Below are 15,876 nucleotides of genomic sequence, written 5' to 3'. Positions count from 1 at the left end.
TGCATTGTGCAGTGCCCCATTGGATTTTGTGTTTCACATATGCCGTGCCGTCTCTGTGCGTCGTCTGCCGTGTGCACTGTGCAGTGTCTGGCGCAGCTTAACTTCACATCGCACTCTGTCGGCGATCGTTTCAGTCGCACGTCCTGCCCTCTGGGCAGTTGATGCGAGCAACAGGACAGAGAGCCACCTAGCTGATAACATAGGAACTACTTGCAAAAACCTGCTCGCAAGGGAACGGACGATTTGTCTCGGAGCGGGTGAGTTCACCACTCCCCCCCCACCCTCGGAACTCGCCCGCTCAACGCTCACCCCACCGTCTCGACTCTAGCCAGAGCGTCGAGCAAAGCGACTCAGGTGTCACTCTGGTCTCTGCGGTCTCAGCTCACGCAGTAATACAGCTCGCGGCTCGACCTGCTCGACTCAGCGCTTCTGCATCGGAGTTCGTCCCCACTGAATATTGTTCTTCGTAGTAATACCGCTATGTATATTACATTATTATGTTATGTATACATCAATTGTTTTTATTTTATTTTTATTTGTTTAAACTGATTAGATTAGGTTCCTGATGACTCCTCTTAATATAGGATTTTTATTATGGACACTCGAATTTACGCTTTAATTACGAGCGAACCGATAAACGTATCGCAAAATGTGATACACCAATATTTTCCTTGTTTTATTCTGCGTAAGGCTATATGCAGCACTTTCGTTTTACAGTCAAATTTATATTTTTTTTTCTTATTCTGGTACGGATTTTGCGATTTTAGGCGTCTTCGAAAGGAAACGTTCACTTTAAAAATATATGGCTTGTGATGTATTTGTATGAGGTTAATGAAATTTTAATACATTATAGCCAAATATATTGTTAATGTAAATCTCAAGTTACAATATTTTCCGATCACCCAAAAAACCACGATAGTGCAAAATAAATCAATAATCAAAAACTTTGTCATATCGTGGAAATTTCAATAAACAATACAAAATTCTTACTCATTATCTGTGTTACTTCAAAATAGGATCAAATAAGATCAAAATACAGGTATAGTACTGGAATAAACCAAGTTTAAAGGGCAATGTGCCTTCCATTTATTTTCTATTGTAAATGAGTGGTGAGTCATGAAAAAGAGCTAATTCATTTCAGGGAGTGAACAGTTTTGATCCAATCTCTGAAAAGAACAGTTTTGCCCATCTCTAGTCAGATGAGCCCGAATTTCAAGCGACCGTGCAAGTGGGTTGTGTTTTCATTGAATGGACTGGGTTGTTTGGTCCAAACTGAACCAACCCAGACCATTTTCAATCATTCATGGACTTCACGTTAACAAAAAACGACGGAATTTTTAAGGACGCAAATGCACCATGTCACAGCGCCACAATAGTTCGCTATTGCTTTGAAAAATTTGAGTTAATGATTTGGCAACCCAGACCACCCCATACGGATCCCATCGAACATTTATGGGACATAATCGAGAGGTCAGTTCGTAAACAAAATCCCGCACCGGCAACACTTTCGCAGTTATGGACAGCTATAGAGGCAGTATGCCTCAACATTTCTGCAGGGAACTTACAACTACTTGTTGAGCCCATGCCACGTCAAACTGCTGTACTATGCGAGGCAAAAGGGTATCCGGCACGATATTAGGAGGTATTCCGTGGCTTCTGTCACCTCAGAGTAGAACTTACTGAGCTCCTAGGACGCCTGCGTGAAAACCTCCCAAATCCGATTAGAAGCGAACACGACCCCCATCTACTTTCAGAGCTAACCTCCAGGCCAACATACGTAGTCCCATAATATCCCACCAAAAATAATCTAAGATCACACCTGTGCTCAATGGAGTCAACCAGGAGTATATCCACACCCAGATAAGAATGTTACCCTCCAAAATTCACACGATACGAGTATTTACAGAACTTTCCTCCTACAACAAAGCTTGACTGCAACTGTAACTACCGACATATTCAGTCGTCCCATCTACCCCACCTGAATTCCCCCCCTCCCCCCCCCATCCCCCCACACGAGCTCTAGACATACACAGACAATCCTCTAGAATGTATCTCCTTTAACTTCAGACACATGACCAGGACACACAAAAATGCCATGGGCAATAACAGAGAGATGTCCACAGTTTATTGAAGTAAAAAGTGAAACTTCCTGGCAGATTAAAACTGTGTGCCCGACCGAGACTCGAACTCGGGACCTTTGCCTTTCGCGGGCAAGTGCTCTACCAACTGAGCTACCGAAGCACGACTCACGCCCGGTACTCACAGCTTTACTTCTGCCAGTACCTCGTCTCCTACCTTCCAAACTTTACAGAAGCTCTCCTGCGAACCTTGCAGAACTAGCACTCCTGAAAGAAAGGATATTGCGGAGACATGGCTTAGCCACAGCCTAGGGGATGTTTCCAGAATGAGATTTTCACTCTGCAGCGGAGTGTGCGCTGATCAGCGCACACTCCGCTGCAGAGTGAAAATCTCATTCTGGAAGTAAAAAGTGCCTAGACTGGGAATAGGTATGCACGAAATTTAGTACAAAACTGAGCTCAAGCAAGTATTTGAAAGATTTCGACCAACCTACAGGTTAATATCTTGCTCAACACTATCCACATCATCGCCAACAATCACTCTCTCCTTGGAAACCTAGATGCTTCCGACCTCCAAGGCACATTCAATATTCAAGAAAATCCCAACTTTGTCCACAACATGGCTTCATACAACTACAAGGAATGAAAACATCTGCAGATCCCTGCACCATGAACAAAACTAAACACACCAGTTACAGATCACGACGTAAAAGCTACTGTTGCAAATAAACACGACCCAGCCCCTTCGTAATTTCCTCACAATCTGCCCGACTGAAAACTTACGGAATATCAGTATTAGTATTACAGATCACGTTGTTGCAATTGGGGATGACTTCAACTTGCCAGGTATAGATCTATTACAAATGATGCGTGAAACAGGGATTCGTGTGACATTGCTCTGAATGTCCTGCCCGAAAATTATTTTGACCATATAGAGAACTAACTCGTGCAGGTAACGTCTTAGACATCCTAGCAACAAACAGACCTGAACTTATCGAATAAGCATAGAGAAAGTTATCAGTGGTCATAAAGCTGTGATACGAGCTATTACTACGGGTTTTACAGGGAGTGTTAAGAAAGATATTTTTGCATAACAAGAGTGATAGGATACAAACTGCAAAGTGTCTGAGTAGTCAGCGCCAGATATTCAATGATGAGGACGAAAGTGTGGAGCACAAATGCAAAAAATTCAAAAGCGTTCAACACGCTTTAGTCAGGCACGTTCCGAGCAAAGCCTTAGTGGCTCGGAAAGATACATCGTCGTTTAATAGAAAACCGCTGCGTAAACAAAGAAGGCTTCAGTTTAGATTCAATATAAGTAAAAATCTAACTGCTGCGTAAACAAAGACGGATTCATTTTAGATTGAAGACAAGCAAGAATCCAGCTGACAAACAAAAGCTGAACGCAGCGAAAATGACCGTGGAGAAAAATGAGAGAAGCGTTCATTGAAAGTAAAATTTTGTCAACCGATCTGAGCAAAAACTATAAGAGGTTTTCTTACGTAAAATTACTTGTTGTTGTTGTTATGGTCTTCAGTCCAGAGACTGGTTCGATGCAGCTCTCCATGCTACTCTATCCTGTGCAAGCTTCATCATCTCCCAGTACCTACTGCAACCTACATCCTTCTCACTCTGCTTAGTGTATTCATCTCTTGGCCACCCTCTACGATTTTTACCCTTCACGCTGCCCTCTAATACTAAATTGGTGATCCCTTGATGCCTCAGAACATGTCCTACCAAACGATCTCTTCTTCTAGTCAAGTTGTGCCACATACTCCTCCCCAATTCTAATCAATACCTCCTGATTAGTTATGTGTTCCACCCATCTAATCTTCAGCAGTCTTCTGTAGCACCACATTTCGAAAGCTTCTAATCTTTTCTTGTCCGAACTATTTATCATCCACGTTTCACTTCCATACATGGCTACACTCCATACTAATACTTTCAGAAACGTCTTCCTGACACTTAAATCTATACTCGATGGTAACAAATTTCTGTTCGTCAGAAACGCTTTCCTTGCCATTGCCAGTCTACATTTTATATCCTCTCTACTTTGACCATCATCAGTCATTTTGCTCCCAAGTAGCAAAACTCCTTTACTACTTTAAGTGTCTCATTTCCTAATCTAATTCCGCCAGAATCACCCGATTTAATTCGACTACATTCCATTATCCTCGGTTTCCTTTTGTTGATGTTCATCTTTTATCCTCTTTTCAAGACTGCCGATTCCGTTCAACTGCTCTTCCAAGTCCTTTGCTGTCTTGACAGAATTACAATGTCATCGGCGAACCTCAAAGTTTTTATTTCTTCTCCATGGATTTTAATACCTACCCCTGTTCCCTTTCATGGCCCTCGACTCTTATAACTGCCATCTGATTTCTGTACGAATTGTAAATAGCCATTCGCTCACTGTATTTTATCCCTGCCACCTTCAGAATTTGTAAGAGAATATTCCAGTCATCATTGTCAAAAGCTTTCTCTAAGTCTACAAATGCTAGAAACGTAGGTTTGCCTTTCCTTAACCTATTTTCTAAGATAAGTCGTAGGGCCAGTATTGCCTCACGTGTTCCAACATTTCTACGGAATCCAAACTGATCTTCCCCGTGGTCGGCTTCTACCAGTTTTCGTCTGTAAAGAATTCGTGTTAGTATTTTGCAGCCATAACTTATAAAAACTGATAGTTCGGTAATTTTCACATCTATCAACACCTGCTTTCATTGTGATTGGAATTATTATATTCTTCTTGAAGTCTGATGGTAATTCTCCTGTCTCGTACATCTTACTCACTAGATGGTAGTGTTTTGTTAGGCCTGGCTCTCCCAAGGCTGTCATTAGTTCTAATGGGATGTTGTCTACTCCTGGGGCCTTGTTTCGACTTAGGTCTTTCAGTGACTGTCAATCCGTTCACGCAGCATCATATCTCCTATTTCATCTTCATTTACATCCTCTTCCATTTCTATAATATTGTCCTCAAGAACATCGCCCTTGTATAGACCCTCTATATACTCCTTCCACCTTTCTGTTTTCCCTTCTTTGCTCAGTACTGGGTTTCCATCTGAGCTCTTGATATTCATGCAAGTGGTTCTCTTTCTCCAAGGATCTCTTTAATCTCCCTGTAGGCAGTATCTATCCTACCCCTAGTGATATGCGCCTCTACATCCTTACATTTGTCCTCTAGCCATCCCTGCTTAGCCATTTTGCAGTTCGTATCGATCTCATTATTGAGACGCTTGTATTCCCTTTTGCCTGCTTCATTTACTGCACCCCCCCCCCCCCCCCATGAACCATGGACCTTGCCGTTGGTGGGGAGGCTTGCGTGCCTCAGCGATACAGCTGGCCGTACCGTAGGTGCAACCACAACGGAGGGGTATCTGCTGAGAGGCGAGACAAACGTGTGGTTCATGAAGAGGGGCAGCAGCCTTTTCAGTAGTTGCAGGGGCAACAGTCTGGATGATTGACTGATCTGGCCTTGTAACACTAACCAAAACGGCCTTGCAGTGCTGGTACTGCGAACGGCTGAAAGCAAGGGGAAACTAAGGCCGTAATTTTTCCCGAGTGCATGCAGCTTTACTGTATGGATAAATGGTGATGGCGTCCTCTTCGGTAAAATATTCCGGAGGTAAAATAGTCCCCCATTCGGATCTCCGGGCGGGGGCTACTCAAGAGGGTTACCAGGCGAAACAAAACTGGCGTTCAACGGATCGGTGTGTGGAATGTCAGATCTCTTAATCGGGCAGGTAGGTTAGAAAATTTAAAAAGAGAAATGGATAGGTTAAAGTTAGATATAGTGGGAGTTAGTGAAGTTCGGTGGCAAGAGGAACAAGACTTTTGGTTAGGTGAATACATGGTTATACACTCCTGGAAATTGAAATAAGAACACCGTGAATTCATTGTCCCAGGAAGGGGAAACTTTATTGACACATTCCTGGGGTCAGATACATCACATGATCACACTGACAGAACCACAGGCACATAGACACAGGCAACAGAGCATGCACAATGTCGGCACTAGTACAGTGTATATCCACCTTTCGCAGCAATGCAGGCTGCTATTCTCCCATGGAGACGATCGTAGAGATGCTGGATGTAGTCCTGTGGAACGGCTTGCCATGCCATTTCCACCTGGCACCTCAGTTGGACCAGCGTTCGTGCTGGACGTGCAGACCGCGTGAGACGACGCTTCATCCAGTCCCAAACATGCTCAATGGGGGACAGATTCGGAGATCTTGCTGGTTGCTGGCCAGGGTAGTTGACTTACACCTTCTAGAGCACGTTGGGTGGCACGGGATACATGCGGACGTGCATTGTCCTGTTGGAACAGCAAGTTCCCTTTCCAGTCTAGGAATGGTAGAACGATGGGTTCGATGACGGTTTGGATGTACCGTGCACTATACAGTGTCCCCTCGACGATCACCAGTGGTGTACGGCCAGTGTAGGTGATCGCTCCCCACACCATGATGCCGGGTGTTGGCCCTGTGTGCCTCGGTCGTATGCAGTCCTGATTGTGGCGCTCACCTGCACGGCGCCAAACACGCATACGACCATCATTGGCACCAAGGCAGAAGCGACTCTCATCGCTGAAGACGACACGTCTCCATTCGTCCCTCCATTCACGCCTGTCGCGACACCACTGGAGGCGGGCTGCACGATGTTGGGGCGTGAGCGGAAGACGGCCTAACGGTGTGCGGGACCGTAGCCCAGCTTCATGGAGACGGTTGCGAATGGTCCTCGCCGATACCCCAGGAGCAACAGTGTCCCTAATTTGCTGGGAAGTGGCGGTGCGGTCCCCTACGGCACTGCGTAGGATCCTACGGTCTTGGCGTGCATCCGTGCGTCGCTGCGGTCCGGTCCCAGGTCGACGGGCACGTGCACCTTCCGCCGACCACTGGCGACAACATCGATGTACTGTGGAGACCTCACGCCCCACGTGTTGAGCAATTCGGCGGTACGTCCACCCGGCCTCCCGCATGCCCACTATACGCCCTCGCTCAAAGTCCGTCAACTGCACATACGGTTCACGTCAACGGTGTCGCGGCATGCTACCAGTGTTAAAGACTGCGATGGAGCTCCGTATGCCACGGCAAACTGGCTGACACTGACGGCGGCGGTGCACAAATGCTGCGCAGCTAGCGCCATTCGACGGCCAACACCGCGGTTCCTGGTGTGTCCGCTGTGCCGTGCGTGTGATCATTGCTTGTACAGCCCTCTCGCAGTGTCCGGAGCAAGTATGGTGGGTCTGACACACCGGTGTCAATGTGTTCTTTTTTCCATTTCCAGGAGTGTAAATACAGAAGCAAATAGGGGTAATGCAGGAGTAGGTTTAATAATGAATAAAAAATAGGAATGCGGGTAAGCTACTACAAACAACATAGTGAACGTATTATAGTGGCCAAGATAGACACGAAGTCCTCGCCTACCACAGTAGTACAAGTTTATATGCCAACTAGTTCCGCAGATGACGAAGAGATTGATGAAATGTGTGATGAGATAAAAGAAATTATTCAGATAATGAAGGGAGACGAAAATTTAATACGCATGGGTGAGTGGAACTCGACAGTAGGAAAAGGAAGAGAAGGAAACGTAGTAGGTGAATATGGAATGGGAGTAAGGAATAAAAGAGGAAACCGCCTGGTAGAATTTTGCACAGAGCATAACTTAATCATAGCTAACACTTGGTTCGAGAATCATAAAAGAAGGTTGTATGCATGGAAGAAGCCTGGAGATACTGGAAGGTATCAGATAGATTATATAATGGTAAGACAGAGATTCAGGAACCAGTTCTTAAATTGTAAGACATTTCCAGGGGCAGATGTGGACTCTGACCACAATCTATTGGTTATGAACTGTAGATTAAAGCTTAAGAAACTGCAAATAGGTGGGAAATTGAGGAGATGGGACCTGGATAAACTGAAAGAACCAGAGAGCTTCAGGGAGAGCATAGGGAATGATTGATAAGAATGGGGGGAAAGAAATACAGTAGAAGAAGAATGGATAGCTTTGAGAGACGAAATAGTGAAGGTAGCAGAGGATGAAGTAGGTAAAAAGACAAGGGCTAATAGAAATGCTTGGGTAACAGACGAGATATTGAATTTAATTGATGAAAGGAGAAAATACAAAAATGCAGGAAATGAAGCAGGCAAAAAGGAATACAATCGTCTAAAAAATGAGATCGGCAGGTAGTAAAATTAGTTAGCGATTCGAAATCATCCACCCATTCACTCAGAGGTCATACTGGCACCGAAATGGAAGATACCAGAGGAAAAGTTGAAATTTTGAACTTGGTCGTCCGAAAGTGATTCACGGCGGAAGATCGAAACACAGTCCCTCCCTTCGGTCTTCGTACGAGCGTATAAATGGGAGATACTGAGATAACAGATCGTGGGACAGAAAAGCAACTACTGCCGCTTTGTAGTGGAAAGACATCAGGGCCAGATGAGATACCTCTAACGTTCTACAAATATTATGGGAAATAATTTACTGCCCTTCTAGCAGCAGTTTATCGTAGATCGCTGGAACAACGAATGGTACCTAGCGACTGAAGAAAAAATCTCAAGTCATTTCCGTTATGAAGGAGGGTCGCAGGACTGATGCACACAATTAGAAACCTACATCGTTAACGTCAGTTTGTTGTAGAATTATGGAACGTGTTTTATGTTTAAGAATTATGACGTTTCTGGTTCAAATGGCTCTGAGCACTATGGGTCTCAACATCTTTGGTCATAAGTCCCCTAGAACTTAGAACTACTTAAACCTAACTAACCTAAGGACATCACACACACCCATGCCCGAGGCAGGATTCGAACCTGCGACCGTAGCAGTCCCGCGGTTCCGGACTGCAGCGCCAGAACCGCTAGACCACCGCGGCCGGCTACGTTTCTGGAGAAAAAAAAAAATCTCCTCCATAAGAATCTATATGGATTCCGTCAGCAGAGATTTTGCGAAAAATGGCGCTCAGGTTGACCCCGTGTTCCGGACGACACCTAACACTGTTGTCCATCGCCGTCTGGTGAAAAAAACGTGCTTATCGAGTACCGGACCAGACCTCAACAGGCCAATGTTAATGGAGCAGGCGCGACAGATGTAGAAGTAATTTCCGGAGAATTCCAAGGAATTGTGAAAGCGACGTTATTTTTTAAAATGTATATAAATGATCTAGTACAAAGCGGCCGATGCTCTTAAAGACTGTTCGCAGATCATGCCGTTGTCTGTAAGGCAGTACCAACGGCAGAAGACAGTATCGACCTGCAGAATGACCTGCAGAGGATTGATGAATGTCTACATCTACATTTACATCTACATCATTACTCAGCAGTTCACATTCAAGTGCCTGGCAAAGGACTCATCGAATCACCCTTAAGCTACTCTCTATTGTAACACTCTCGAACAGCGCGCAAGAAAAATGAACACTTATATCTTTCCGTGTCAGCTCCGATTATTTCTCTTAACGTCATTATGACGATCATTCCTCCCTATGGAAGTGTGTACCAACGAAGTGGTGCAGGCTCTGGCAATTGGACGCTGAATGTAAATAAATGCAACTCATTACACATACATAGGAGAACAAAGCGACTCGTACATTACTGATGTGAAGTGCAGGAAACAGTATCCAGCGTAAAGTATTCCCCGGCCAGCTAGCCGCGCGGTCTAAACTTCCTGAGCGGGAAGGCTTGCCGGCCCCCGATTAGTGTCTAGATCCGACGTGCCCGCCAGCCTGTGGATGGTTTTTAAGGCGGTTTTCCATCTGCGGACTGGTTCCCCTTATTCCGCCTCAGTTACACTCTTGTTGTTGTTGTTGTTGTCTTCAGTCCCGAGACTGGTTTGATGCAGCTCTCCATGCTACTCTATCCTGTGCAAGCTTCTTCATCTCCCAGTACCTACTGCAACCTACATCCTTCTTAGTGTATTCATCTCTTGGTCTCCCCCTGCGATTTTTACCCTCCACGCTGCCCTCCAATACTAAATTGGTGATCCCTTGATGCCTCAGAACATGTCCTACCAACCGATCCCTTCTTCTGGTCAAGTTGTGCCACAAACTTCTCTTCTCCCCAATCCTATTCAATACTTCCTCATTAGTTATGTGATCTACCCATCTAATCTTCAGCATTCTTCTGTAGCACCACATTTCAAAAGCTTCTATTCTCTTCTTGTCCAAACTATTTACCGTCCATGTTTCACTTCCATACATGGCTACACTCCATACAAATACTTTCAGAAATGACTTCCTGACACTTAAATCTATACTCGATGTTAACAAATTTCTCTTCTTCAGAAACGCTTTCCTTGCCATTGCCAGTCTACAGTTTATATCCTCTTTACTTCGACCATCATCAGTTATTTTGCTCCCCAAATAGCAAAACTCCTTTACTACTTTAAGTGTCTCATTTCCTAATCTAATACCCTCAACATCACCCGACTTAATTCGACTACATTCCATTATCCTCGTTTTGCTTTTGTTGATGTTCATCTTATATCCTACCTTCAAGACACCATCCATTCCGTTCAACTGCTCTTCCAAGTCCTTTGCTGTCTCTGACAGAATTACAATGTCATCGGCGAACCTCAAACATTTTATTTCTTCTCCATGGATTTTAATACCTACTCCAAATTTTTCTTTTGTTTCCTTTACTGCTTGCTCAATATACAGATTGAATAACATTGGGGAGAGGCTACAACCCTGTCTCACTCCCTTCCCAACCGCTGCTTCCCTCTCATGCCCCTCGACTCTTATAACTGCCATCTGGTTTCTGTACAAATTGTAAATAGCCTTTCGCTCCCTGTATTTTACCCCTGCCACCTTTACAATTTGAAAGAGAGTATTCCAGTCAACATTGTCAAAAGCTTTCTCTAAGTCTACAAATGCTAGAAACGTAGGTTTGCCTTTCCTTAATCTTTCTTCTAAGATAAGTCGTAAGGTCAGTATTGCCTCACGTGTTCCAGTATTTCTACGGAATCCAAACTGATCTTCCCCGAGGTCGGCTTCTACTAGTTTTTCCATTCGTCTGTAAAGAATTCGTGTTAGTATTTTGCAGCTGTGGCTTATTAAACTGATTGTTCGGTAATTTTCACATCTGTCAACACCTGCTTTCTTTGGGATTGGAATTATTACATTCTTCTTGAAGTCTGAGGGTATTTCGCCTGTTTCATACATCTTGCTCACCAGATGGTAGAGTTTTGACAGGAATGGCTCTCCCAAGGCCGTCAGTAGTTCTACTGGAATGTTGTCTACTCCGGGGGCCTTGTTTCGATTCAGGTCTTTCAGTGCTCTGTCAAAGTCTTCACGCAGTATCGTATCTCCCATTTCATCTTCATCTACATCCTCTTCCATTTCCATAATATTGTCCTCAAGTACATCGCCCTTGTATAGACCCTCTATATACTCCTTCCACCTTTACACTATGTCCGCGATTGCTGCGCAAACACTGTCTCCACGTACGCGTGCACCATAATTACTCTACCACGCAAACATTTAGGGTTACACTCGACTGGTATGAGATGTTCCCGAGGGGGCGGGAGGGGGAGGGGGTTGTCCACTGGGGGTCGAACCGCACAATAACCCGGCATTCGGTGTGGGGCGACTTTGGGGTGGGTGGACTGCTGTGGCCTTTTGTAGGGTTGGGAACCACTGAGGGCTATGCTGGGACGAAGCCTGTCCGTCGTTTCTAGGTCCCCGGTTTCAATAAACAATTCACTCTAAAGTATTTAAGAGTAGCTATCTAGAGCAGGGCTTAACAACTGGCCGGTTTTGAGCGCGAGTACTCGCGTCTGCTCGCGAGCAGGTGCAAGGTCGCGGAGTAGGGAGGGAGGGGTGGGAGGGGAAATGCGCGCGCACGTTTGAATGTGATCTCGCGTTCTTAGCAGATGGAAGTAGCCACCTGAATGCTTTGAACATTTTACTACAAGGTAAAGATCTGCTAATTACTCATTTCATAGAGCGAATACGAGCTTTTAAAATGAAATTGACACTTTGCGTGAGTCAGCTGGAAACAGGAAACCTAGCTCATTTTCCTAAACTATCATCCATGCAAGATGTTCACAAAGACTGTGAACGTTATTCACATAGTTTAGTTGATCAGCGCTTTCAAGATCTGACAGCACTAGACAGTGATTTTGTTCTGTTCTCCCCATATTCAGCGAATATTTAAGAGATTCGTCCTGAGCTGCAGCAAGAAATTATTGACCTGCAGTATGACAGAGAATACAGAGACAAATTTCAGAACAAGAAAAACATTTTGGAATTCTACAGACACTTCCCTCAGGATAGATTTCCTCGTTTGCACAAACTGGCGCCTACAATAATATCAATGTTCGGTTCCACGTATGTTTGTGAACAACTGTTCTCTGCAATGAAATGTAACAAGACGCGCCTGAGAAACGCATTGTCTGATCGAAATTTAGACTGCACGCTGCGCCTAAAATGCACAATTACTCCGAACATAGACGCAATTGTAAAGGACAAAAAGTACAAGATAACCGAGAATCCCACATTTCAGTGACGCCTTTTATTGTGTAACAGTTCACAAATTAATGCGAATGTAGAGGCATACACTAAACTAATAAAATTATGTGGCATGTGTACATTCTCCATTATTTGTTTCATTTGTCGCAGTAATAATTCGTGAGTGATATCCCTGCAGGTGGCCGCGGATTTACATTGACTGGCGGCAGCTGTTGTGTGCCCCACGTGACTTTCCCCACTCTCTGCTCTGGTCCGGTAGTGGGGGTAGCGTGCTCGCATTGCTCTGTGCTCGCGCCTTGCTGCTCACAGCTTGCTCCGCAAGCACGTATGTTGTGAAGCCCTGATCTAGAGCGACCTTACAAATAATGAACATATAAAATAAATAGTAGTAAAAGCACATGAAAGACTGAGACTCATAGGAAGAATGAAATATGTCCACGAAGGAAGTGGCTTATAAGGCTATTGCTCGACCGATTCTTGAGTATTGTTCATCTACCTGGGATCCTTATCAGCTAGGAGAGAGAGAGAGAGAGAGAGGGGGGGGGAGGGAGAGGGAGAGAGGAGATCCAACGAAGAGCTGCGCATTTTGTCACAGGACCGCTTAGCCGGCGCGAGAGCACTGCCGAGATGACCAACAAACTCTAGTGGGAGACGATAAAAGAGAGGCATTGTGCCTCACGGATAAGTTTACTGCTGAAATTTCGAGAGAACACGTCACGGAAAGAGTCGAACAACATATTACTTCCCCCCACATACATCCCGCGAAAAGACCACGAAAATTCGAGAAATTAGAGCGAATACAGAGACGTACCAACAATCATTCTTCCCACGAGCCATTCGCGAGTGGGAGGGTGTGGGAGGGAGAATCAGTTAGTGCTGTCAGAAGTATCCTCCGCAGCACACCATTAGCTGGATTGCGCAGTGTGATGTAGATGCAGATGTACCCGCCAGGGTAGCCGAGAGCGCTAATGCGCTGCTTCCTGGACTTGGGTAGGCGCGCCGACCCCGGATCGAATCTGCCCGGCGGATTAACGACGATGTGGTTTTTACGCGGTTTTCCACATCCCGCTAGGTGAATGCCGGGCTGGTCCCCACGTTCCGCCTCAGTCCCACGACTCACAGACATTTGAAAACGTTCGCACTCTTTCATGACTTACGCTAGACACAGACAGCTGGGATAAACTTATTCCGTCCTGGGGGGGTTCGTGGTGGCGGCAGGAAGGGCATCCGGCTACCCTCTGCCACTAACATTGCCAAATCAGCCATAACGCGGCCGGCCCTGCGTTCCTGCTGAATAAAGGCCTACGGAAAAAGAAAATAAATGTAGATGCAGATGTCTTTCACCGTCTTCTCACTAGGATGAAGTTAATCTGGTTTTTAAGACTATCATCAGATGATATACAAGTGTACAGTTGTCTTGGGTGACGCTCGAACATAGTATTACAGACTAATATTCGATCACGATCTAATGTGGTACCCTTACACAGTAACCATTCAAAATAAAGAACAAATAGACTGGCACTAATAAAACTACCAACCGAATGAAGTAATGAACTGAATCATTCGTATGTTATACGTACCTTCAAAATCCGCATCCGTTCCAATCTTAGACACGCGAATGTTACATGGATCTCCGCCTCTTCCATGCTTAACCCCTCCCTTGAAATCCTCAATGACGTGCACTCTACCTCGCTTTCAGTATCCAGTTACCTCCTGAGAAATAACTTTACCTTTCTAATAAAGTCCCCATGTACGCTAAACCACCAGAACACATTCAGTAAGGCTAAGTCTGAAGGACAATATGTGGTGTAGTACCGAGATACCACACAAGAAGAGTTTGCGACAGCTGGTACCACAAGTACCGTGGACGTCCGTCCGAAGCAGGAATTTCACTGCGTGCAAACCAATCACGCTCCCCGCGAGAATAACGTCCACGGGAACGGGAGCGCCACCGGGAAAAGAGACACACGCTTAAATAAGCACAAACTGTCACAGAAAACGAAGGCCGTGGTGCTTACATGACGACGCCAAGATCTCCATGATCCCCTGATTCTCCACAGTCAACCACTGAACTGGACGGACACAGTTAAATATCTTGGTATTATCCTTGATACGAAGCTACTTTTTAACACACATGTACGAGAGAAACGAATCAAGCTGCCTCACCTTCTCCTCTGGATACACCCCATACTGGTCAGCATAGAATTACGGACCAGGACCAAGCTCCGCCTTTATTCAGCAAAAGTCCTCAATGCGCTTCTTTGCGGCTGCTCGAAATGGGGTACAGTTTGCCTCTCATCCTTACGCCTCCTCCAGACAGTCCAGAATCGGTGTTTTCGGGCCATACTCCGTGCACCTTGGTGGGCCTGCATCCAGGACCTCCACCCCGTGAACTGGACATGCCGCTCCTCAAGGAACGGATTCGCGTGTCCACTATGAAACTCCTCAACAACGTTGACGCATTTCTCCCAACATCCAGGCACCTTGAATACGTCGGCTCTTTGGCACCTGCAAGATGGCAAAAGGTCAACGTACAGCAAGCCACCGTGGAAGCTCTCCTGCAATAATGCCAACCTGAAGCTGAATAAATCAGGAACCACCATCTCAGTAGGCTCTACGGACCAGAGCCTAAAACCCTGCTTGAGACTTCTACTTGAGCCATTTACCTTCTCGCTCTAGAACTCCAGCCACACAGATGGTAGTACTTTGGAAACATCACACGCACGCGCACACACACACACACACACACAAACACACACACACACACACACTCACACACACACACACAAACACACAAACAAACAAACAAACATGTTGTCAGTTGCAAGTTGTCAGTCCGAGTCTTGCTAGGGAGTTCCTGCAGAACGTTCTTCGTGTCTTCAAGTTTTCAAGTTGTCCGGTGAGATAGAAACCGTGGCAGATAGATAGACGGTGGTTAGTCTTCAGTAGAAACAGAACAGTGAATATAATTATCGTGTATAGACAGAGACAGGCTGCCGAGAGGTTTAAACTGAGTGAAACGTCCCCTTAGAACAATTGTACAAGACTGTGCTTAAACTGACATACAATATTATTTAGCGCAACGCAATCTGACTTTCAAAAATCCCTACAAAAGAATGGTCCTGACTAACATTAACCTATACCTTTCACAAATCACTTACCTCACAAAAATCTTCATTACTCGAACTACTGCAATACAGCGAGCGCCACTACTGCCAGCTAAATAAAAGATTCAAACTACTGAAGGCACTAACTACTGATAGGGATAGTTAACAAATAAAAGATGATAATAGAGAACAAACAATGTATTTACCTTAACAGCATAATACACATCGTTGTCGT

Source organism: Schistocerca cancellata, chromosome 5, assembly GCF_023864275.1.
Source record: "Schistocerca cancellata isolate TAMUIC-IGC-003103 chromosome 5, iqSchCanc2.1, whole genome shotgun sequence".
Taxonomy (NCBI): domain Eukaryota; kingdom Metazoa; phylum Arthropoda; class Insecta; order Orthoptera; family Acrididae; genus Schistocerca; species Schistocerca cancellata.
The sequence above is the reverse complement of the archived record's forward strand: the minus strand, read 5'-3'. Positions refer to the sequence as shown.